At 47.4% G+C, this 23,791-nt stretch overlaps 1 protein-coding gene across 5 annotated transcripts in view; it reads left to right on the top strand.

The window, feature by feature from the left end:
* The window catches only part of TMEM266 (transmembrane protein 266), a 795,378-nt gene that overhangs the window by 338,675 nt on the left and 432,912 nt on the right, over positions 1–23,791 (top strand). The window lies entirely within an intron of this gene.

Consider the following 23,791-nt stretch of genomic DNA (forward strand, 5'->3'; position numbering starts at 1 on the left):
ATCTCAATGACCATAAAATAAATCAAGTAAAATCCTGATCAGTTGGCACCTTACCCCACAATACTTGCTAGCAATGAATAAAGACAAACAAGAGGAAATTTGGAGAGGCTACAACGAGGTGGGAACAGACACCCACATCTTGTGCAGTTGCCCTATGTTTGAGAATATTGGGAGGGGATACTGTGGGCAAAAAGAGGAAATTCTAGAATTGCGGGTCCTCCAAAGCCATGTCACATTATGCTGAGATAGATGTCTGTGATTAAGTGGTGTTCCAAAAAGAGGACCTTTGAACTGGTCAATATATTGTTTTTCTTTGTAAATCATGTTTCCTGTCTTAATGTGGTGGCTATCTGCAACCATACATCAAGACTTTTATCATAGATTCTGTAACATTTTGGGAATAGAGGACATTGTGTATGGCATCAAAGGTGGGTAACTTGCCTTCTCTTGAGTTTGGGTTCCAATTTTTGACTGTTTTGCAAGAAACTGTAGCCGCATTACGTACCCACAGTTGTTGAGAGCACTGTTGATCATATCATGCTGAATGAACCATATCATCCCATATTTGTATCCCGGAGTTTGAGCCATTTTAAAGGAGTCTTAATCATTCCTTCCTTACATGATTGTGCTGAGCACTGTCAAATGAATGGAGAAGGAAACGTAGAATAGTCATTGTTGATTGTTGCAGTCTGTATTATAACTTTAAAATGCAATACAAAATTGAGTCATAAAATAAAATGTCCACAGGTGCGGCACAAACACTTAAATCTTCACTCTGTACAAAACAATTGGTGAAGTCCACTCCAGTAAACTCCCAACGGTCTGTGACCGTTAAAACATTGATGTCTGCAGGTATTGCAATTGTTCTATCTTGATGCTGCACTGTTACTTTGATATAAACTGAAAATAAAGGTTTAAAAAATAAATATTCTTAAAAGGTTTGTTCATAACCCTTCGGAACTTTTAAGAGGCAGATGCCTAACTGTTAGAAATGGCGGTCTCTAGTTGGTAATGGTTTGCACCTTATTCCAAATAGGGACCCTTGCTTCTAGCAGGGAAAGGGAGATACACTCCTAAAATAGCCCCTGCTCACCCCCTTGGTAGCTTGGCACGAGCAGGCTTGCTTATCTCAGAGGCAGTTTGTAAAGCATTTGTGAACAACAGTAAAACAGTGAAAACATTTCAAATGAACACCACACTAGTTTAGAAAAATAAGTAATCTTTATCCAAACAAGACCAAACGGCAAAAATCGACAATACAGTATCAAAAATAAAGTTCTTAAATGGTAGAAATAGTCAGTTAAATGCAAGTTGTAAATGCGGCACTTTTCCAACAAAGTACCTTAGCTGCGTCACGCAAAACAAACAAAAGGGTCGCAGGGAAGGTGATGCGTCGGTTCTTTGCTTCGGGGTGGCGGGGCACCTGTTCCTTACTGCAGTGCAGGGGAGGTGATGCGTTTGTTCCTTAACAGAGAGCAGAGGTTGCGTCTGTTTCTTACTGTGTTCCGGTGATGATGCAACAAGATGGCGCCGCAATGCGTGGCGACAATCCGGTGCCATGCGACAAAATGGTGGTGCGATGCGACGATCTGGTCGATGTGTGAACGTGTGCAGCTGTATGGCAGGTGCTGCGATGGTTTTCCCAGCGATGCATCAGGACCCGGTGTAGATGCAGCACGCTTTTTCTCCGTGGCTCTGCTGTGCCTTGGGACCAGGTGGAGATGCGGCACTCATCTTCTCCGTGACTCGGCGGTGAATCGGTGCGGATGCGACACGCTTCTTCCTCGTTGCGTCGATCTTCCAGCTCCCAACAACAAACAGTTTCTAGAGGTCCTAAACAGCAGCAGGCACCTCTTAGGAGGTTGGAATTCCCAACATGGAAATTCAGGAGAGCTGGTGGTTAAGTCTCTGTGTCCCTGATACTTCAGACAGGAGGCAAGCTCAATTTCAAGCCCTTGGAGACCTTCCTCAAGATGACAAAGCAGACAGAAAAGTCCTTTTTTCCTTTTCCTCTGCAACCAGTAAGCACTGCAGGCCTACCCAAACAGCAAACAGTACAGGGGCAATAATCTTCCTTCAGCTTCTCTGGTTCTTCCCCTTGGCAAAGGTTCATCTTGATTTCCCAGAAGTGATCTAAAGTTCTGAAGTCTGGGTCCCCCTTTTTATACATACAAATCCTTTGTCTTTGAAGGCAGAGAGTGTCTGTACCCAGCCACAACAAGCTCTGTCCTCTCTGGTGCAGTTTCCTGGCAGGAGGTGAAGACAGCATTGTTGGAAGCAGACATGGCCCAGGCAGGTGAAAGGAAATCTCCTCCCCTACTCTAAATTAAGCCCAGGTCCCATTCAGCTCAGCCCTGACTCATCAGACTGCTGGAGCCGCAGCCCTCTTCCAGCTCGTGTCACTCACAAGCCAGACATGCAATACACAAACCTAGCACAGGCACACTGGATGATTAGGCAAGAAAATATCTACTTTCTAAAAGTGGTAATTTCAAACACAGAATGGTAAAATCACCCCCACTATAAGATACACTTTAACATTCTGAGTTCAGGCATACTAAACTTAATGTTCAAGGCATATGAGCTGCAGATTCTATTCTTTTGCATAGATCGCCATCTGGTGTTGGGCTCGGATGTTTGCACTTGTTTTTGTCCTGGAAGAAGTCTGTGTAGTCACGAGGTAGATGACTCCTCCCTAGGATGATAGTGCGCATGGGTATTGACTCCATCCTCAGATTGGTTTTTTCCACCATCCGGTTCGGATGTACATTGCCGCGCTCCAGGGCCGATATCAGTTTCGAATCCCCCCTCGACGCGCACTTCTCCCCATTCTACAATATTGTCTCGATCACGTTTCCCTTTTTGACGCGCATCTTCCAAACAAAGTTCTCGACCTCCATATTCAACGCGGGGCATTCAGCCTCTCTGTGCCGACCACACCTGCAGTCAATGGAAAGGAGTCCTTTCACAAAATGCCCCAGGTGTGGAGCTAAGTACCGACACACAAACTTGCACAAGGTGTACAATCACGAAGAAAAGAACTGCAAGGCCTGTGTATCGTTCAGCTCGAAGAAAACCATCCGTGATCATCGGGCTCGACATCACGAAATGTCTTGCGGTAGCAGCTCGATTCCGGACCTATTCAGAGCAGATCCCGAAATCCAACAGGAACAATCCGGTGACGAAGAAGACATCTACTTCTCCGAAGCTGCTGACTCTGACGCTGAAGAGGAGACAGTCACCCCGGCTCTGCGGTCCGTGAGTACCGAAACCTCTCTCCCCAAAAACAAACCAAAGGCCCCGGTAACACCCTCGCCTTCCGGTTCGTGTCGACCCCAACAACATACTTTAGACGCCCCGCCCTCTGTCCTTCCGACTCTGGCTGGAGTCATACCCATTCCGGTGCAGTGAAGTCCTCTCCGGCACCGAAGGCACAAGGCAAAGACTCTTCATTGAAGCTCTCGGTGTCGAAACATACCAAGGACAAAGACTCAGAACCGAAGAAATCTTCGAAGCCGAAAAAGACCTCGGCTCCAAAAAGTCGTCGGAGCCGAAAAAGGACTCTGACTCCATTGGAGCTTAAAAAAGCCTCGGAGCAGAAAAACCACTCAGACTCCGTCCAAGGAAGGCTCGGTTCTGAAATCTTCCGCACTGAACAAGGACATTTTGCCCACTCAGCCTGATTTTTCAGACCCAAAACAAAAGACTTTGTTTATTGATCCAAACCCGGGCAAACTAGTCACCAAGCCGCCAAAAAACAGCAACCTGGACACTACAGATGAACCTTCAATACCTCCCTAGAGATATGACATGGACACGAACACTTCCCCACCACCTCCTCCTCATCCAGTTAATCCACACTTATTGATTTCTCCTCCACACTCCCCACAACCTATAGTTTCACCTCACGTCAGATAATGACGATGATGTAGGTGGGGATATAGATCCACAGGGGGGATGATAATGATGGTTCACATACCATCCCACATAATGTAGACCCTTGGGAAGACTACAATACAGACCCCAACCCACATAATGACCCGGATGTCCATCCATCTAAACCGTCACCACCATCCATCCATCTAAACCGTCACCACCAGATGACAACACTAGGTTCGCGCAAGTAATCACCAGAGCTGCCCAGAAGAAGATTTTTTGTTAGAGACCCTCGCAAAAAACAACAAGCACCCTGCCAGTGTTAAAAGACTTGATGAAACATGCCCCAGAAGTTTTTAAGGACCCAGTCAGAGCCAGGGTTCTCAACCCCAGGGTGGATAAAAAATACAAGGCAGCTCCTAATGACCTAATTTATACTAAAGGTCAGATCCCCTTGGACTCCCTTGTGGTAACTAATGCACATAAGCAGGCAAACTCACAGGGTACAGTCGACACCTTTATTAATTGACTCATCAGGGAAGTGTATTGCGCCACAGGCTGCAAACCATTCGCGTATCGCCAATGCCCAAGCCTTATTGGCCAGATACGACAGAGCCCACTAGGACGAGCTTGAAAAGCTCATGGAACACCTTCCTGACCACCAATACAAGCAAAAGGCAGGAGGGCAAATTAATTACCAACACCTCAATAAAATGTGCGTTGGATGCAGCTGATACCGCATCTCGCGCAATCAATACTAGTGTCTTGTTGTGCAGACACGCCTGGCTCAGAGTTTCTGGATTCAAGCCGGAGGTGCAGACTGCTATTTTAAACCAGCAGTTTGATCGGGAACATCATTTCAGGCCTACAGTTCACACATTCCTAGAAAAGAAGAAAAAGGACACCAAGACTGCCAAGTCTATGGGGGCTTTACAGTTCCCTTCCTCTAGAGGCTCTTTTCGCCACTCTTTCTACAGAGCCGGCTCAAAACCACGGGTTCAGAACAGCCCTCTTCCGCCTGCAAAAGCCCCACTCAAACATTCCCTAAAGGATACTTTCGCAGAGGATACAGAGGCAACAATAATAAAGGAAGAGGTAGCAGCAACAACCCCTACCACTAAAGAGTGACTTCCCTCCACTTCCCCCCCTATTATCCCACTCCTGTCAGGGGACGTCTTTCACAGTTCCTACCTGTCTGGAACGCCATCACAACAGACAAGTGAGTAAGACAAATTATCAAGTATGGTTATTGCCTGGAACTCATTTCTACCCCCCCCAACCCCACCCCCCCCTACCAACATTCCTCCCAGACAGCACCAGATGTCCTAGGAATATCTAAAACTTCTCAAACAGGAGGTTCTCTCTATATTACAAAAACATACAATAAAAACCAGTCCCCTTGCCTCATCAAGGCACACGGGTTTACTCCCTCTACTTTGTAATTCCAAAAAAGGACGGCTCTCTCAGGCCCATACTGGACCTCGGGCCACTAAACCTCTACATTCAGTCAGACCACTTCCACATAGTCACTCCACAACAGGTGCTTCCACTACTTTAACAGGGCGACTTTCTCTCCACTCTAGATCTCTAAAGGACGCCTACTTCCATATTCCCATTCACCCCGCTCACAGGAAATATCTCAGGTTTGTGACAGATGGTCAACACTACCAATTCAAAGTCCTACCATTTGGGGTCACTGCAGCACCCAGAGACTTCACCAAATGCCTTGCAGTAGTTGCAGCTCACTTAAGGAGACAGCGCAAAAAAATAATAATAATAAGTAGACAGCACATTCATGTCTTCCCTTATCTGAACTATTGGCTCATAAAAGCCAAATCACACAGCATCTGTGTGCAACACACACACAAGACAATTCAACTGCTTCACAGTTTGGGATTCACATTAAACCTCGCCAAATCCCATTTCCAACAGTCTAATATGCAACAATACCTGGGGGCTACAATAGACACTTCAAAAGCTCTAGCATACCCCAATCCAGTCAGGATAAGCGCCATAAAGGCTCTAATCCAAACATTTCAGTGCAAGTGTTCATGCAGTTAACCAGGATGATGTCCTCCTGCATTCTCCTCGTCCCTTATGCAAGACTCCAAATGCGCCCCTTACAGGAAAGTTTGGCATCAGTGGAACCATGCTCAAGGTCAGCTGACAGATCTGGTGGTGGTGGACGCCCGCACCCATCGCTATCTGCAGTGGTTAAACACACAAAACCTTTGCAAAGGACGGCCGTTCCTCGATCCGGTTCCACAGACAGTGCTAACAGCAGACTCATCGCTCACCGGCTGGGGAGCTCATCTGCAAACCCATACCATCCAGGGCACATGGACACCCAACAAAGACAATTCCACATAAACTACCTGGAATTGTTAGCAATCTTCTTAGCGTTAAAATCTTTTCAACTCACCTCCTAGGCAAAGCTGTGGAGCCACCCAGAAATAGATCTGTTCGCCACACATCAAAACGCAAAATGCCCATGTTAGAACTGGCTATTTCTGGTAGGCTAAGGCTGACACCAAAGCCAGGCAGAAACCGCCATTCTAGTCAGGGCAAGGGAGTCACACGCCAAGATAACCCCTGCTCACCCCCTTAGTAGCTTGGCACGAGCAGTAAGGCTAAACTCGGAGGCAATGTGTAAAGCATTTGCGCCAGCACACAACAGCAACAACATCCTAGGCACACCACAAAAGGAACTCCACACAAGGTTATATAAAAATAGCTTCTGTATTGTCAAAATCACATCAGATAGAAATCACACATGTACATTGTGCCAACTGGCACGGGCAATATTCACAAGGGATTATTCACAAGACAGGGCCACATGGGCCACTGTCAGAATCAACACTTTTAGAAATAGAAATACTGTCAGAAATTAGAATATAGGATATAAAATCACTGTAGCACAAATTAGCAAGAATAGCACACAACCAGTCACTACTGGTAAAAGGTAAGTACCACCTACGCAACCCTAACCACCTTAGGAGAATGTCACGCAGGGAACCAGGACCTCACTAGGTCCACCTGTACTGGAAAGAACAACAAAACACATTCAGAGGTGCAGGGAAGGAAAAACACATGATGCCTAAAACATTCAGAGGTGTAAGGAAAGAAAACACATAATGCATAAAAATACATTCAGCGGTGTGAGAACAAGGCACATGATGCATCAAAACACATTCAGAGGTGCAGGGAACACAACTCAATAGCGCAAAAACACATGATGCCTAAAAACATTCAGAGGTGCAATAAAACCACACAATTGCGCACAAACTTACATAAGCCACCACCTGTGGCAGTCCCTAGGCCAACTGGCCTTGTTGGGGCTAGGACGCCCTGTGTCCCAATGTCAGGGGCCTAAACGTGGCAGGTGCCCACAAATTGCTGGGCAGCTGGGACATCAATAAAACTAGGGCATGGGCTCTCATTAGTCCTTGAACAGAACTGCGCCAAAAGGTAGGAGCCACACAGGCTCTTGAACAAATAAGCCCCCATGAGCCTCTCGGGGCTCGTCAACAAATGGGCCGCCTGAGCCCCTCTCAGGGCTCTAAAACAAATATGGGCGATGAGCCTCTCTGGGCTCAAGTACGAGTATGCCCCGTACGTTGGAGTCCCCCACTGGGGACTCTGAAAACAACTGTGGCACCCAAGAGCCTCTCGGGGCTCACACAAAAATGCCGCCTGGATGGGGGGAGTCCCTCTCTGGGGACTCCAAGCAAAAGTATGCTCCGTGGACGAGGAGTCCCCCCTCTGGGGACTCGAGATCACAAACGGCCCACTGGGGCCTCGGGGCTCCAAGCAATGTCTGCCCCGTGAGCCTCTCAGGCTCTCAATAAAGAAATGCCCCACTGGTTGGAGCGGCCCCCCTGGCAACCGGGGCCGCTCTGCAAACAAAGCAGAAAAACTGTCCCGCACTCACCGGGACGGCGGAGACACTCCTCTGGTGCTGCTCTGGAGGGGCGGGCACCGACAGTGTGTCCCGACGCCCCCTCCACCACACGGGAAACAGCTGCCCCACTCACCGGCTTGTCTGTAGGCCTGGAGGCAGTCTCCGGTCTTGGTTTCATCCGCGGCGGGGGCCAGGCACCAACAATGTGCCTCGGGCCCCCTCTGCCGCCATCACCTCTCCTCGCGGGGCTCTCCCAGCTCACATGGGAGCCCCGCTGTCTGCCTGCGCCGGTCTTCACCCGGTCCCCCACCTCAGGACCGGGACTTTCCAGAGAGAGCCGGCGAGGATCCCCGGGGGTTCCCTTTCGGCCCCGTCACTTCCTGGGTAGGTGCAGGCCCCGCCTCTGTCCCGGCGGGCCTGCCTGACTTCCGGTTTTCGCGGAGGGCCGCGGCGGTGATTTAACCAGCTGAAAAACGAGGGGTGGGCACCCTCTACAGGCAAATAATAACATAGCAGTGGGGTGGCACCCTTAAATACCTAAATAAACGTGCTGGCACCCGTAAATTAAAAACATAGCACGAATCGGGCGCCAAGCAGGGTAGGCACCTGCAAGGCACAAAGAGCAGGACCGGGAGCAGCTCCACGCTGCAGAGCTCCAATAAAGCGCTCACATCGCGCTGGGGGCACGGACAGCCTCACAAGTCCTCAGAGGTAACCCCTGCATCAAGAAGGGTCACAGGCAGCTCAGGATTCAAGGACAAGGTCCTGGGCAGCCACTACTAGCAAGCAAAAAGGTCCCAGCAGTCCTGGAGGAGTAAAAGTGGAGCAAAACAGCTCCCTGCAAAGAAGAGTCCTCCAGCATCCAGGAAAGTCCATCAGGTGTCCAGGGGCTGGGCAGGGCTCAGGGAGGCAAGCCTTCCCCTGAGCCCAAGCAGCAGCACGCCCCTGGCAGGATTCAAGTCCAAAAACAAGAACATTTTGGAAGGGGACACAGCCCCTTTTTATACAGAGAAATCCTTTGTCTAGCAGGGTGCAGGCAGTGTGAGAACCAGCTAGAACTGGTTATAGGGAATTCCTTTCACTGACCAGGCTAGGGACATCAGACGCACCCCAGGGGGTGGAGCCAGCATTGTGTGGGGAAAACCCAGCCTCACTCAGGACCCTCAAACCAGACGGTCAATCCACAAGCAGGCCCACTCCTCCCCTCACATCAGCATGCTAAACACTCCATTCACCACCGGGGCAGACCCTCCCAGACTCTTGGAGCCAGGCTCACCAGCCAGCCTCAGCCAATCACACGCCAGACACAAATTACACAAATATGCCAACTTCTAAAAGTGGCACTCCTACACTAGACACAATCATGCCGCATACATCATTACGCAGCATTCATTCTCACGAGTTCGCACATACCAAACTCGACCCTGCACTCCCCCACACATCAGGAACTACCATGGGCATACATATTCCCCATTCATTCCTATGGGTGGGCAGGTCACTCACCACACATACACAGAGAGCTCACACACTTTACACTGTACCACAGTGAAAAAGTGCACCAAGGCCAAAAATCACCAACACCAGGTTCCAGAAACAGGCTAGGAAAAAGCAAAAAGTTTCGGGGTGAACCTGCCAAAAAGGGCCAGGTCCAACAGCCCAACTCTCGCGTCCAGGTATCCACACCCATTGTCCAAAGGCAATGGGCTATGGATGAACTGGTCAGGCAAATTTGCTTAATCCTTTACGCCTCTCCCACTCATTCCGTTAGTGGTTCGGAAACTCAAACAGCATTCCCTCAAAATGATCCTGGTTGCTCTAACATGGGCCCGACAACCATGGTTCACAACCCTGTTAGAACTATCAGTAGTACTTCATCAAAAACTACGTCTCTCACCCAAGCTTCTCACTCGGAACCATGGAGAGATAAGATATCCAGATCCCAATCAACTAAACCTTGCGATCTGGCACTTGAGGTCTTAGAGTTTAGCTACCTAAATCTTCCGCCAGACTGTATGAATATCATTAAAGAAGCCAGATGCCCTACCACCAGAGCATGCTATGCAGCAAAACGGAATCGATTTGCCATTTATTGCACAAACAACAACATCAATCCACTAGATGCTTCTATTCAGAACATTATCTGCTACCTCTTGCATCTACAACAATGTAATCTACCATATACAACTATTAGGCTACATCTAGCTGCCATAGCAGTCTATCTCCAAAACAGACATCATTTGTCTTTGTTTCGAGCGCCAGCTATGAAAGCTTTTATGGAAGGACTTAAAAGAATAATCCCACTCAGAGTCCTGCCCTCTCCAGTGTGGAACCTAAATGTGGTCCTTTCCAGACTCATGAGTCCCCCTTTTGAACCGCTCCACAAATGCGAACTACAGTCCCTCACTTGGAAGGTAGCCTTTTTGGTTGCTATCACATCTCTCAGGAGAGTAAGTGAACTCCAGCCATTAACCATACAGGAAACATTTTTACAAATCCATCAAAACAAAGTGGTTCTTAGGACTAACCCTAAATTTTTACCCAAAGTCGTATCTGCCTTCCATCTCAACCAGTCTTTTGAATTCCCAGTATTTTTCCCTCTACCAGACTCAGTGGCAGAACATGCTCTTCACACCTTAGATGTTAAAAGAGCAATACTCTACTACATTGAAACGACAAAATCCTTTAGAAAGACCATACAACTCTGTGGCTTTCTCCCCACCTCATAAAGACAATCACCATCCCAAAAGCAGGAATTGCTAGGTGGATTGTTAAAAGCATACAAATATGCTATATCAAGGACAAACGTACACTAACCATTCCTCCTAGAGCTCATTCCACGCAAACTAGGGGCTTCCATGACATTCTTAGGGAACATTCTGCTAGATGAAATCTGCAAAGCAGCAACTTGGGCTACTGCGCACACATTCCCAAAACACTATTGTGTAGATGTGCAAGCAAAACAACAAGCAAGTGTGGGCCAGCCTGTATTAAGAACCCTTTTTCAAACCGCTGCAACAGATGCAGGTAGCCACCACTAAGGGGGTAACTGCTGTACAGTCTATGCAAAAGTATGCAATCTGCAGCTCATATGCCTCGAACAGAAAATGCTACTTACCAGTATGCATCTGTTCTTGGCATGTAGAGCTTCAGATACGTATACGCCTACCCGCATACCGCTATTTGTTCCAGTACTATCTTACTTAGATACATTACACATGGACAGCTCTTTCTACTTCTTACTACTCCATCATAACCCTTCATGGCAAAACAATCTGAGGATGGAGTCAATGCCCATGCGCGCTATCTTCCTAGGGAGGAGTCACCTACCTTGTGACTACAAAGACTTCTTCCAGGACAAAAACAAGTTCAAACATCCGAGCCCAACACCAGATGGAGATCTATGCAAAAGTATACGAATCTCCAGCTCTACATACTAAGAACAGATGCATACTGGTAAGTAGCATTTTTCTTTCCTATCTTGTTCCCTGGGTCAGTTATGTTTATAAGATGTTATAAGCAAACTGTCCATTCTAGCCCATGGGAGCAGATAGCCTTGCAATAGAGAAAAACGAAATTGGCAGTGTTTCACTATCAGGACATGCTGAGGTACTGAAATTCTGAACCCGTTTCATAAAAATCGTCGTACCATGACGATTTTGGTAGCATCAGACCGAAAATGGCGAGTGTAAGGTGTACAAGTATTTTCGTCATATTCGAGTGACGAGATCACCGTGAAATCAGAGTTTCTGTTCTGAACCCTCGGGTTCCATTTTGTGTACGGCAGCCATTTTGTGGTTCCCCTCACATAGGCCGATGACAGTGGCCGAACGAGTCTCGAAGCACACGTACACTTTAGCTGACTTCAGAATGACCTGAGCGAGCGACCCTCTTGCCTGAAGCCAAACTTGTTAAGCCAGTTCCTTTCCCAGTAGCTGATCAAGATTGCTGATCAAGACACAAGACACCATCAAACCCTTTTATTACGCACAGCTATGTCTTATCTTGCTCACACCTGTCTCTGCTCCTTTCTTTATGGTCCGTTTACGATGGGGATGTGCCCATTTTTATGGTGGGTTCGATCGACCTATCTGATGAAGAATGTTGGGTTTGATGTTGGGTTTGACTAAAGATTGATTGTGGGCTGGACAAACTGAAAAATGGGCTTGTCATCATGATTCTGCGGTTTTGTCGTGAAAACATGTGAATGGCCAACTGTAAAATAAGGAATGTTTGCCTGAAGCATAATATTTGGTATAAAAAGGGATGACTAGCTTTGTAAAGTTGAGCAGTCTCCTGAGAACATACACTGTGTTGTACTTCTAGGATACCTGTTACTGGCTGCAGCCAATAAATTTGGTCTTTGACGTCACCGAGAAGTTTCTGTGTTTCTGTAGTCTGAGACAGGAGAATCCGAAGTCTTCGGGTGTGTCCCCTGGCATCGCTGAGTTCTAAATAACCCGGTACTTCATTTGGCGCCCAACGTTGGGCGATTTCAGCGGTACCTGTCCAAGCCTGAGGTTCGTGAGGAGCTTTGTGTGAAAATTCTGGAGGAAGGCCAACCACTTCATCGACCCCTGTATGTCGTCGTGGTCCGAAAGTCTTTGCTGCGAGGTTCCCCGCTTTCCGACAGCTACGAAGGACTGCTGCCCTGACTATCGCCCTGTCTTGGACCCTTTGATGATTTGTAGAGCGAGACGATAGACGAGTCTTCTGGTGACGTCATCGATACTTCAGTTAAGTATGAGTGGAGCGTCTCCCAGTCCTTAGTTTTTGGGTATCCCCTTGGGATCTTTGATTTGGAACTTGCAAGTACCAAAGCCGAGGGACTCGTGTATTCACGAGACTATCGTTTTTGATATTCCCTTGAAGTTTGAAGCTAGGCTAGTGAGCGAAGATGCCTGGTCTTAGCAGACTTGGAAATTTGTTTTGTTGTGGTTATAATAGGGATTCCCGATTGGAGGACTCGTGTCCGGTTCCTCCAATTGGAACTCCAACCTATGAGCTCTATGTGAAGCATGGCGTGGGCCCCATCGCATATAACGAAGTATGGATTTGTTACACAAAGAAGGTCGGTGTCCTACAATGGCCCAGATATGGTAGTTTTGACACTGACATTTTAGATAACCTAGAGGTTAGACTCTTTTTTTTTTTTTTTAAACCTTTATTGAGTTAATCAAAGTATGACAAGCGCAGGCCTACAACCACAGAGGCCGGCCGCAAACACAGGAATCAGATCAGGAGTCATGCACGTATATACGACCAAATAATATCGACAATACAGATACAGCATGTGATTGTATATGCCTCAACGCAGAAGGATATCAAAGGTTTCATTTTAAAGTTATAAAGAATCAGAAGTGGCTGTACTATCGGTGGCGTCACACCATAACATGAAGTTAAGAAGAGATGGGGGGGAGGTACCCCGCAGTGCAAACAAGTCCAGGTGATGAGCAATATGAACATTGGGCACACTATGCCCGCCGAGGCTGACGAGGAATAAAAGACAATGTAATAGCAAGCGATTAGCGAGCACACCCTCCCGAAAACCCACCCTCCGGAGACAGTAAGGTATAGGCAAGTATAGACGCCTAACAGAGAAAGAAAAAAGATAAGGAGAGACAGCCAACCCTACTGTAAGGGAGGAAAAACCCTACCCAAAGAAAGAGGAAAGAAAGAAAGGGGACCATAGAACAAAACAAACTAAAATAACAAACCCCCCCAACACCCGCCACCCTGCACCCCTGTAATGGCTACGGCCTACCCCACTAACAGCGTGCCTGTCGCCACGGAACACCCCAAAGAAGGGAAATAAAGAAAGCGGAGGAGGAGAAGAACAAACATACTCCCGGCCACCTATACCCCCCGCCATTAGCGACCTCCCCAAAACATATTGTCCATTATTAAAAGCAAGTATTAAGCACCAATATGGGGAGGACCTCAACCAAAACCACCCGACTCCCAGTGAGATACACAGTACAATCCCGGCATAGATCACAAAGCGTAGCCAACCCCAAAAGTCAAAGACAACCATGACAGTTCGGTCCTTCACGATAATCTACGTCGCCAAAGCCAGCAATCTCGCAGAAAGCGAAGCGTCCCAGATAGTACAAAGCAGTGGCATCGGATCTAGGGTAGGATACAAGATGAAGTCAGCCTGACCAGTGCGATTCTTTATGAAAACCCATGCCACCCAAGCCACAGTATTCATGTGGTAATCGAAACGTCCATAGCAGTTCGAAGCAGCTGAATCGGACCGGGGACAGGATACAAGATGGCGGCATCCACAGGACCAACGGGGAAAGATGAAGGAGATAAGCAGACCTCTCCGACGGTCACTAAAGAACTGTTCTTGGCGATCAAAACCTTCGGCAACGATGTTTCGCCGAGTAGGAATCATACCGGGAAAGCTAATTACGGTCTTAGGTGCAACATTCACGAGGCCAAAATCATCGACGTGAGCCGAGTCAGGCTGCCGTGCGGGAACCTCAGAACAGTAGGCCAAATCTTCCACTGGAACCACAGAATGCTGATCGTGTGTCGCAGCATCATCGTCCGGTCGCAAGCAGATATTTCCCAGCGTTTCTGACATTCTGTCATACGTGACTGTGAATTGGGAGTGGAGCGCCCCAATGGCGGCCATCACGGACCTCAACGATGGTGCGCCATCTGTCCTCTCCATCTCCCCCCCCCCCCAAAGAGACGAAGCAGGACTCGAGCCCCAGACTCACTTCCGAGGCTCCAGGCACACACGAAGCCGATGGCAACAGCAGGCGCTTCCTCAGCTGGTGATCACGACACCTTCGCCGACCGTGGGGGCCCCCCCTTCAACACCGCCGTCCCCAGCAGGGTCTCCGGGCGAGCGCCCCCCGACCGCGGCGCACGATGCACACCCTGTGTCACGAGACCGAGTCCTCAGTGCCAGCTGGTAACTGGATTGCAGATCGGAGATGCAGAAAAAGATCCGAGTACGGAAGACCGGACGAAACACTGGTTCCACAGCCGCTGTTGATCAATTCCAGCCCGGATGGGCTAGAAATCGAGGTCCCGGCTTCAGCCCTGGAGTAGGCCGAAAATGGAACACGACATAACTCCACCACCCAGTATGTTAGGGAGTCCGGGATTGCACCACCGGTATCAAGCGAGCTTCATACACACGGGAGTCCGGCGTAGGTAAAGGATAAATGACAGGATATGCGAGCTGCCGGCGGAGGTCGATTGAGCCGGGAGCTTAAGCAGCCATCTTAGATCGTAGCGTAGCTCCTCCGCGAGGTTAGACTCTTTAAGAAGAAAGCCCGGCCGTCGATGTTTGACTCTTTCCGCCTATGGCGAAAGGAAGCCAAACAAAAAGAAATTAAATTAGCGAAGAGAAATAAAAGAGAAAGGGGTATCTCGATAATACAAGCTGCTATGCAATACAAGGATGATGAAGAGGAACAAGCGAGTGAACAGTTGAGCAGGCAACGTAAACTGGCGATTGATAAATGCTATCCAGTTTTGCCACCTCTTCAGCAAGATGTAACGAAGGAACTTGAGAAAGATCCTTTATTGTCACATTTGTTGAATTCGCCACCCCCTTATGCGCAGAGTGCTACAGCACCTCCGCAACCTTTAGTTGCGCAACCTCTGGTTGCTTTGCCTCTTACTATTGCACAGCCGCCAGCTCCTCTTCAGCTGGCTCCTACTCCTCTGGTGCAGCCTTCTCAAGGGCTGCCGACTTTGCTACCTGTTCCGTCTTTAATACATATGACTTTTCCACCTGTTCTTGCTGCTTCCTCTGCTACTGCTCCTACACTAGCTTCTTCTCAGTCCGCTTTATCTCCTGTTCTGTCAACTTCTCCTTCTGTCCGACAGAGAATGACGGACACTGTTACTAGTCTTTTGTCTCCTTTCTTTGGGTCATTAAACCCGACCCCGCTTCAGAGCATAAGCAGTTGCGTAGCCAACTGCCTGATTCTAGAGAGAAGGGAGTATTGGACCACTTGGCACATAGATGGGTTACCAATCCTACAAGATATGAGTTAGAGTCTGTCATGGATGTCTACCGCCAATGGGAAGGCCCTAATCAGTGTGCATATTGCAAAGAAGAGGGTCATTTTAAAGGTAGCTGCCCTGTGTTGTTACAGCGCATGAATGGTGTTTCTAGCGCAAGAGGTCAGGGTGTTCCACAAGCTCTTAGAGGTAGAGGGCGTGGAGGACTCTCCCAGAACGCACGTCCATTTCCTCCTCAAAATTCAATGAATAGTTTTGATCAGCAGAATAACGCGTCTGGTAGGACGACTCAGTACTATGCTGATGACTACTATGCAGAAGGTGAGGATATGGAAGGTGACGATTGCTAGGACAGCCATAGACAAAGAGAGGGAGTTGTTTCAGTTCCAGTAGATCAGAGTGGACCTTATGTTGAGGTGATTACATCAGGTGTGTCGGAGCCTTTTCTGTTGGATACTGGTGCTACGAAGAGTTCTATTATGCACTCTGGCGCACCTTTGTCTGGCGAAAGCGAATGTTTCAGTAGGTTTTTCTGGCGCCCCGGTTAGGAACCCGATCTCTAGCCCTATGTCTCTTTCTGTTGGACCTTGTGAATTCGAAGCACCCCTTATTCTGACGACAGGTTGTGGTGAGAACTTATTGGGATTGGATCTGTTGAAAAGATTGTACACAACATTGTATTGTTCTCCCTCGGGAGTACAACTCACATTGGGTAAGAAAGTGGTCTTCCTGATGTATTTGTCGAAGGATAAACTTCCGGCAGAATTATCATCTCTTCCTGATATTCTGTGGGCTACCGGTCCTAATGACGTGGGTCTTTTGGAAATACCGCCATATGTTGTGACGTTGAAAGCGAATGTTAAAATGCCGCGCATTCCCCAATACAAGATCTATAATGAAGGTGAAAAGGCGTTGCTAGCGATAATTTATGATTTGATTGAAAAGGATGTGATTGAAGAAACAAGAGGTAATGTCTGCAATAGCCCTGTTTTACCGGTCTTGAAACGTACTGGCTCTTCTCAGCCACCCGTTTACAGGTTTGTGATCGATCTTAGAGAGGTGAATAAAATCGTTGTGCCACAATTTCCCGTTGTTCCTGATATCACTGCCTTACTAACTATGATCCCAGCTTCCGCCACTTGGTTCTCAGTGATTGATTTGAAGAATGCCTTCTTCAGCATCCCAATAGCCGAGGAGAGTAGTGATATTTTTGGATTCTCTCTAGGAGGTCGAAGCTTCCGGTTCAAGCGCGCTCCCCAAGGCTATTGTGAGAGTCCATCAATATATAGTCAGGCTTTGAAAACACAACTTGATACGATTGTTCTACCTGGTGGTGCTGCTCTTATTCAGTACGTCGACGATTTGTTAATCGCTGCAGATACTGAGGAGATTTGTAAAGAAGCTACCTTGTCATTATTACGTCATTTGTCTAATTTGCATCATAAATTGTCTCTTTCGAAATTACAGTATTGTCGACAAGAAGTGACCTACTTAGGTCATTTCTTATCGAAGGAGGGAAGAAGATTGACCCCGGAACGAATTCAAGCAATTGCAAAAATGAGTGTGCCAGTTACACAGAGAGAAGTGCGTGCTTTCTTGGGTATCACGTCATATTGCAGACAATGGATACCGAATTTTTCCCTACTGGCCAAACCTTTGGTGGCATTAACTTGTAAAGATACACCAAATTCCCTTCCGTGGTCCGAAGAGAGTCAGAAAAGTTTTTCGGAATTACGCGATGCATTGTGTTCGGCTCCTGTGTTGGGTACCCCCGACTACAGTAAGCCCTTTACACTGTATGTCCATGAGAGAGAAGGATGTGCATTGTCAGTGTTGACGCAATCTTTTGGGGACAAGCAGCGTCCATGTGCGTATTTCTCGTCGACTTTGGATCCGGTAGCTAGAGCGTTGCCGAGTTGTCTGAGAGCTACAGCGGCAGCATCTGTTTAAACTCGACAGTCTGCTGGTTTGGTGATGAATAACACGTTGATTGTAATGTTTCCACATGCAGTAGATACTTTGCTAAACAGATCCAAGACACAGCACTTAACTAGTGCTCGGTTGTCAGGTTATGAGCTGACACTTTTAGCGAGCCATGTGCACATAAAGAGATGCAACACGCTGAATCCAGCTACGTTGTTACCGATTGTAGCAAAGTCAGATGTTTCTGAACTACATGATTGTTTTCTCAGGACAGAAGAGAACACGAAAGGGAGAGTAGATCTTAGGGACACTCCTCTTGTGAAGTGTGATGGTACCTTATGGGTGGATGGTTCGTGCTTCGAGCTTCCGAATGGTGATACGACTGCGGCATATGCTGTTACAACTTTGCATACGATTGTTGAAGCTGCACGTATCCCACATAATTCCGCTCAAGCAGCAGAGTTGATTGCACTGACGAGAGCGTGTGTACTATCAAAAGGAATGAAAGTAACCATATATACTGACAGCCAGTATGCGTTTGGTGTGGCTCACAGTTTTGGACGATTGTGGAAGGAACGTGGGTTCCTCACGTCTCATGGAACTAAGATTCAGCATGGTCAGTTGGTAAATGAGCTCCTCGAGTCACTTACTTTGCCGTTGCAAGTTGCGATTGTGAAATGCAGTGCACATAAGAAGGTTACTGACGACGTTGGTCGCGGTAATGCGTTTGCTGATGAGGTCGCGAAAGAAACGGCAATAGATGTGATAAGTCGAATGTATGTTGCGGGCCCTGCAAGATGGATTGGTGACGTTGGAATGTGTGAAGATACGATAGAGAGTGTGAAGTCTATCCAAGCTGAAGCTACAGAGAAGGAACTGAGTGTGTGGAGAGAGAGTACGGGTAAATTGGATGCAAATGGTTGTTGGGTTGAGTTGTCAGAGCATCAGTGATGGTTGTTACCCGATGCGTACGTGCTTGCAGTGGTTACAATGGCGCATGGAATGGCTCACATCAGTGTGAAAGGGATCTGTAAGTTGTTGGCTCCAGTATGGCAAAATGCTGGAATTCCCAAGTGTGCAGAGAACGTGGTTAAAAATTGTATGGTCTGTTTTAGATACAATCCTGGTAAGGGAACTCCAACTCCAGCTGGTCACTTTGCGCCTCCAACGTATCCGTTCGAAGTTTTGCAGCTAGCTTTCATCCACATGGAGAGGTGCAACAACTTGAAATACGTACTCGTTGTTGTTTGTGCCTTTTCGAGTTGGGTAGAAGCATATCCCCTAAAAGATAATATTGCCTTGTCCACAGCGAAAGCCCTTCTCAAAGAGTTCTTCCCTAGGTTTGGTTTGCCGAGAATGGTTTGGAGTGACAATGGGAGTGAATTTGTGGGTCAAGTGATGAAGAGAGTGTGTGAAGGGCTAGGAATCCGCCAGAAGTTTCATGCTGCAAATCACCCCCAATCAGCTGGACTAGTAGAGTGCTATAATGGCACTCTGAAACTAAAACTGGCCAAGATACAAGCAAGCTCTGGCCTTAAATGGCCTGATGCTGTGCCATTAGCACTTTTGTCAACTAGGATGACTGTACATTCCCGAGTAGGACTTAGTCCTTACGAGATCGTGTTTGGTCGCCCGGCCAACATATGGGGAGTGCCGAGGCCGACGAAATTCAGTGAGATTGAACACCCTATACTGCTTGATTACTTGTATGATTTGACGGCTAAATTGCGTGTCTTACACCAACAGGTTCATGATACACTGCCCCAGGCCTCTGAAAATCGTGGGCACGCAATCGATCCTGGATCGTGGATACTAATAAAGAACTTCCAGCGGACAAAGAACGATCAGCCCCGCTGGATCGGCCCCTACCTGGTGCTTTTGTCCACAAGAACTGCAGTGCGAGTGCAAGGAAAAAAGAACTGATTCCACGGCGTACACTGCAAGAGGGTCCCTTTGCCTCTACCGTACGACCGGTGGGTCCAGGAGGGTATTGCTTATTCTGAAACTGAGACTGTGCCTCGTTTTCTGCCTTTTAGCGATGCACGTTTAATTGGGACAAGTTCTGAGCGTGAAAGCGACGACCTTTTGCAAGAAGCTGTGCCACCGTCAGTTCGATTGGACACTACCGGGCCTGAACTCCTATTCCAAGACCAGACGTTATCTGGAAAGAGCCGTTATAGTTTGAGACCAAGAATCATGGACAAATAAAAATTCTTTTTACAGTTTTTTTAAAAGAAAAAAAAGGTTCAGCTCTCCCATCTGAGAAACTGTTTTGACCGATTTTTGTTTTTCGAACCGCCATCCGGGTTCAGCTGTAGGGTCGCGGCGTCAAGTCTTTGGAGTGCAAGCCGAAGGCACAAGGTCGACGGTTCTGGTTGGTCCTAGGGCGTTCCCTGGACTGACAGGCACATTCCTTAGCACGGAACACCCTACCTCGGCGAGCAGCAAGGCTAGAGGATGGAGTTTTTCGAGATGGAGAGACCTGTCAAAAAGATGAATTTTAGAGCCAAACTGTGTACAGTGATGACTAGAAAACTTTTTCTGATATTATGCATGTTCATGTTGCTTAGCGTAATGATGTTTTTAATGGGATATGTTTTATTCTCTTTTCAAGTGACGTTTGCACCCACTACAAAGCCCATACCTCCGTCTACTGTTTCCTCTCATTCTTTTCACCCTCTACCTGAACATGAGTCCGTTAGAAGATTTGAGTTTAATAATAACTCCTTCGTTCAGCTTCTGCACCAACACCAATTAGTAGTGAACACAACTAACTGTTGGGTGTGTGGTCTTATGCCTCATACTACTGATAAAGGTATTCCTTACCTAGTCCTGCCATTCAGCTATAATGATTCTGTGTGGGCATACCGAACGATGTTCATCTATGCTCGCGAAGTCCACCCCCTACGTTCTGTGAAAGACAACCCAAAGAATAGTGCTCTAGTCAAGGGAATAGTCGACATGATAAAGGGAGCTAGGTCCTATGAGGCTATCCCGAAAGATGAGACACTAGCGTATATTGGATGGAACGTGACTGGATATGGAGCGAGTCTGAGCGAGAACCAGCGAGCAAAAAGATCCTCTCCGATTTGGATTGTACCCCATCAGGGTCATCTAGGTCTGCAAGGTAATGGCAAGAATCCAAGAGCTCAGTTAGGGAAAAGTATCTGCACTGAGACATATGTTTTTGCGTCTCAGACTTCCCCATTGTTCCTAGCAGCTAAGGGTACCTATTTCATCTGTTATGACAGAGCATACACATGGTTGCCCCCTGATTTCTCGGGCACATGTTTTCTTGTTCCTGTTGCCTCCCACCTACACAGCTGAGGCAGATTACCACAAGACAAGGGTAGTTAGAGGTGTCTTCAGTAAGGAAGATACTGCAGTACAAGAATTGAGTGACTTCTTGAAAGGTTTTCTGCCGTTTTGGGGACCTATGGTTAACAGCAGGAACATACGGCAATTGATGAGGGTGGTTGAGTCCACCGTAGTTGAAACTGCCGGTGCCCTTAGTAACTTGACTGCTGAGCTCCAGTCGGATCGTCTTATGACACTCCAGAACAGAGTTGCGTTAGACGTCATACTTGCAGATCGAGGTGGGGTATGTAAAGTGATCCAATCAAGTTGCTGTGTTGTCATTCCAGATAATGCTCCAACAGTGTACCAGGCCATTCCCAGACTGCATAAAATCTCTGAATCTATACATATGGATAAAGGAGATTGGTCGTTGATGTGATGGTTCTGGGGACTGTTATCCACGTGGGGATGGAAGATTCTGATGATCATTGGGATGATCTTAGCCATTCTTTTCCTGTTCTGTCTATGCGTGCTCCTGCTATATGTGGCCTCTGTACTACATCGTGTGTAAGGAAACCTGTATCAAGAGACGTGCTAAGTAATAGGATGATGCTACAGCAACATCTTGATGACCTGATGAGTATAGACCTAGACTCAGACTAACATGGGTTTAGGTTATTGCCTATGTAAGGGCAAAAGGAGGGTCTGAGGTACTGAAATTCTGAACCCGTTTCATTAAAATCGTTGTTGGGGTAGCTGCGCGCTTTATAAGAGACACAATAATAATAATAACCATGACGATTTTGGTAGCATCAGACCGAAAATGGCGAGTGTAAGGTGTACAAGTATTTTCGTCATATTCGAGTGACGAGATCACCGTGAAATCAGAGTTTCCGTTCTGAACCCTCGGGTTCCATTTTGTGTACGGCAGCCATTTTGTGGTTGCCCTCACATAGGCCGATGACAGTGGCCGAACGAGTCTCCAAGCACACGTACACTTTAGCTGACTTCAGAATGACCTGAGCGAGCGACCCTCTTGCCTGAAGCCAAACTTGTTAAGCCAGTTCCTTTCCCAGTAGCTGATCAAGATTGCTGATCAAGACACAAGACACCATCAAACCCTTTTATTACGCACAGCTATGTCTTATCTTGCTCACACCTGTCTCTGCTCCTTTCTTTATGGTCCGTTTACGATGGGGATGTGCCCATTTTTATGGTGGGTTCGATCGACCTGTCTGATGAAGAATGTTGGGTTTGACTAAAGATTGATTGTGGGCTGGACAAACTGAAAAATGGGCTTGTCATCATGATTCTGCGGTTTTGTCGTGAAAACATGTGAATGGCCAACTGTAAAATAAGGAATGTTTGCCTGAAGCATAATATTTGGTATAAAAAGGGATGACTAGCTCTGTAAAGTTGAGCAGTGTCCTGAGAACATGCACCGTATTGTACTTCTAGGATACCTGTTACTGGCTGCAGCCAATACATTTTTTTTTAAAACCTTTATTGGAAATAAGGTGGACACAATTACATGTTAACAGAAACCACATCCGGTCAATATCACACAGACGGGCAATGCAAGTAAAAAAATCAATACACATACCACCCGCCTCCCAAAGTCCACATCAACACCCAGGATACGGTTGTACCATAACGGCACCAGGATAAAAGAGGTTATGTTTTCATTTTTTGTAAGGGTTCAGAGATAGAGCAGGATCCGACATCATACAATCTAGCAGCACCAGAGAGAGGGAACATCGCAGTTCAGGATATACACATTTGGGACCGCTGCAGGCAGGGCGCAGACATTAACGCGCACTAAACAGGATAGGCAACAAACAGCACATCACGCCCTCCAATGCAGCACACGCCCGCTGAATCAAAAACGAGACACGATGATAACCTCCCCCATACTGGCCTGAAACATAAAAACATCCGATAAACTACCTACTACTCGGAATCCCAAAAAGAGAAAAGAAGAGCAGAAAAAGAAGCCCAAGCAAAGCAAGAAAGAGAAAGAGGCCCTAGTAACTGAAAAAGGGAAAAAGAAAAAACAGAGAATACCCCCCACCCTGCACCCCTGCCTCCGGCTACGGCCTCCCCCTCAGCAGTGTGCCTGTCGCCCGCTGTATGAACCCGAGATTTAGAAGAAGAGAAAAGAAACAACCACCCGTCCAGACTAAAAACCCAAGCGAGGGAAGAAAAGAAAGAAAGAAAGAAAGGAAGAAGGAGATAGCGCCACAGCTCTTGTGAAGAGAGGAAAAGGGAATAGAAGGTCATAGAAAATAACAAAGAAAAATAAAAAATAAACCCCCCCCCCACCCTACACCTCTGCCGATGGCTACGACCCAACCCCACTAGCAGCGTGTCTGTCGCCCCCTAAACTACACCCCAAGGAAGGGAAAAAGACGGAGGAGAATGCAACGTCCCCCGCCCCGTTCGCACAAGGCAACACAAATCTAGTACACGCAGGTCCACGAACTGATACACGTAAGCGGCATTAGAAAGACATAGCATTAAAGCATCTCCCCATCAGTAGCTGGCCGAAGAATCCGCCCCACATCACACGGAAAAATTCAACCCTGCCCCGCTTTAACACGCCCGTTGGCGCGTGACAACCATACATTCGCCCCACCATACAATGTCCAATGATCAGAGTTAACAGGAAAGCAAAGCAACGCCAACACCATGCGAAAGTTCTGCAGCAGGGAACCATCAAGACACAACCAACGATTGTCCGAGTTCAGCAACAAAGTACCAAGCCAGCCTTCCAGATCACGACGCCGCCAGGGCAACAAAGAGACG

This window comes from Lissotriton helveticus, chromosome 3_2 (genome assembly GCF_964261635.1).
Source record: "Lissotriton helveticus chromosome 3_2, aLisHel1.1, whole genome shotgun sequence".
Lineage (NCBI taxonomy): Eukaryota > Metazoa > Chordata > Amphibia > Caudata > Salamandridae > Lissotriton > Lissotriton helveticus.